Source organism: Pseudoliparis swirei, chromosome 20 (genome assembly GCF_029220125.1).
Source record: "Pseudoliparis swirei isolate HS2019 ecotype Mariana Trench chromosome 20, NWPU_hadal_v1, whole genome shotgun sequence".
Classification (NCBI taxonomy): Eukaryota; Metazoa; Chordata; class Actinopteri; order Perciformes; family Liparidae; genus Pseudoliparis; species Pseudoliparis swirei.
Genome location: NC_079407.1, coordinates 12,343,678 through 12,345,665, shown reverse-complemented (window position 1 = coordinate 12,345,665; position 1,988 = coordinate 12,343,678). Strand labels below are relative to the sequence as shown.

The 1,988-nt window shown below is 41.2% G+C and overlaps 1 long non-coding RNA gene across 1 annotated transcript; it reads right to left on the bottom strand.

Annotated features, from left to right (window-relative positions):
* Positions 1-632: 632 nt before the first annotated feature.
* LOC130211214 (uncharacterized) lies at positions 633-1,434 on the bottom strand. Its single transcript, XR_008834967.1, has 3 exons — positions 1,147-1,434; positions 864-1,032; positions 633-711 (listed from the first exon to the last, which is right to left on the bottom strand). It is a non-coding gene; the product is annotated as an uncharacterized LOC130211214 (long non-coding RNA).
* Positions 1,435-1,988: the final 554 nt, after the last annotated feature.

The window sequence follows — 1,988 nt, the reverse complement described above, 5'->3', positions numbered from 1 at the left end:
ACTCCAGGGATCCTTCGAACTTATATTCCACACTCTTGAAACGGCAGGCAGAGTATCAACAGGATGAAGGGCTGGTAGGTTCTCGGGGAGTTGGACTAGCGGGTTAACCAGGGACAGGCAGGGTCGGCAACAGGCAATCCGTCTAGAAACAAGTGCTGGAGAGTCTGGCATAGAAAAGGAAGAACAGACTGTGTGTGTGTGTGTGTGTGTGTGTGTGTGTGTGTGTGTGTGTGTGTGTGTGTGTGTGTGTGTGTGTGTGTGTGTGTGTGTGTGTGTGTGTGTGTGTGTGTGTGTGTGTGTGTGTGGCAGGAGACTATATAGGGATTTGATTAGGACAGGTGTGTGAACAGGTAAAGAGAGTTAGACTGACGAAGGGGAGTGAGGAGGGTGTGGAGCTGAAACTGTGACAGTGATGCTGGCTCCTTCCTGTTGTTTGAATAAAATAGATTCATATATTTAGCATAATAAGCAGTTAGATGGATATATTATATCAACCTGCAACTCACACTTCTTATAAATAACTGCAGCACTCAAAGTAAAATGTTGCTCAAACAAAAGGCTGATGGTACATACCTTAATAAACCTGACAAGATGGTTGGCTGCCTGGGCTGAGCTTCCTTTGGCTGTTTTGTGTGGCCTCTTGATGTAGGAGGCAGGAGATGCAACAGCAACAGAAGAGCTGACATATCACTATCCCAGCCTTGAAGACATCTAAGATATTTTATAAATAAGAAAATAAAGCAATGGAAAAGAAAACATTATTTTTGCCTTCAACAGCTACTTAATAACTCTTTATTTCAATTTAGTTTTAATGGACTTGGCAATTTGGGCATTTTTTACACAGAAAAACTGTCCATATTTACCAAAGTCATTCTCAGCCTCAGTGTCAAAAGCCAGCAACTCCTCGACATGGAGACTTCGGAGAAGACTCTGGCATTCTGCGATGACTTTGTCATTGAAATATGAAGGCCACTTTGCAAGAAACTCCCCAGATACTTCAGCCCCAAACATCATTGAGAAATCCTGTTCAATCTTTAAACAGAAACACAATGGCCATATACAGGTTAATGAAGTATGCTTTGCATTTAGAAGGATTCAGTTTTGAAATATTTCAAATAAGATGAAATAATCAATGCATATCCTTACCAATCCAGGTGTGTCAAGAAAGCGCTGAAAAACATCCAAGACGGAAGATGTTATAACCACAGATTGATCAGTTGAGTGTTGAATTGTTGAGAGAGCCTCTCTGCACTCCTCACCAAAGAGCTGTCCACCAATTAACAGAGTCTCTCGTTGGGTTGTTGGGCTGTCCTGGAAATCGTTCCTGGAACGCCGACGAAAGCCGTCATAGGTGGTGCGTTGGACTGTTTTGAGTCTCCAAGCTAGATAGCCAGTGTTGGCCTCAGCATCATAGAATTGTTCCTGCTCATGCATGAAAAACATGTACATATAACAATGCACAAACAAACACACACATATAAGAAGTACAAATTAATTGAATTATTAAAAACATTAAGCAGTCCATTGACAATTTTACAACACGGACTGGATTTTAAATTGATATTAAAACTTACGTATCCATTTTTGGAATATGGATCTTGGAGATCAGGGAAAAGGGTCACAATTCCAAAGTGCACAAATGTGTAAATTAAAAAAGCAAGACTGCTGTAACGCTTATCCGTTCCCAACTTGAGTTTCCCGAAGCATAATGACAGCAACAGACCAGCATTGATGTTTCTTAATGCTTATTCATTGCTCAGCGCTCTTTTAGGCTGTTTGTGTGCGCAGCAGAAGGCATTACAGCGGTCTGTACGCGCCGTGCGTAAGACACACACACAAACAGCCGTTGCCCTCATCGTGCTTCGGGAAACTCAAGTTGGGAACGGAGAACTTTACTATAACTAAAACTTTTTGTTCTTCTTTTCTTTCACAATTTTTTTTTTTCTTTCTATAATAATTAAAATACTCGGCGGGCCGGATTAAAACGT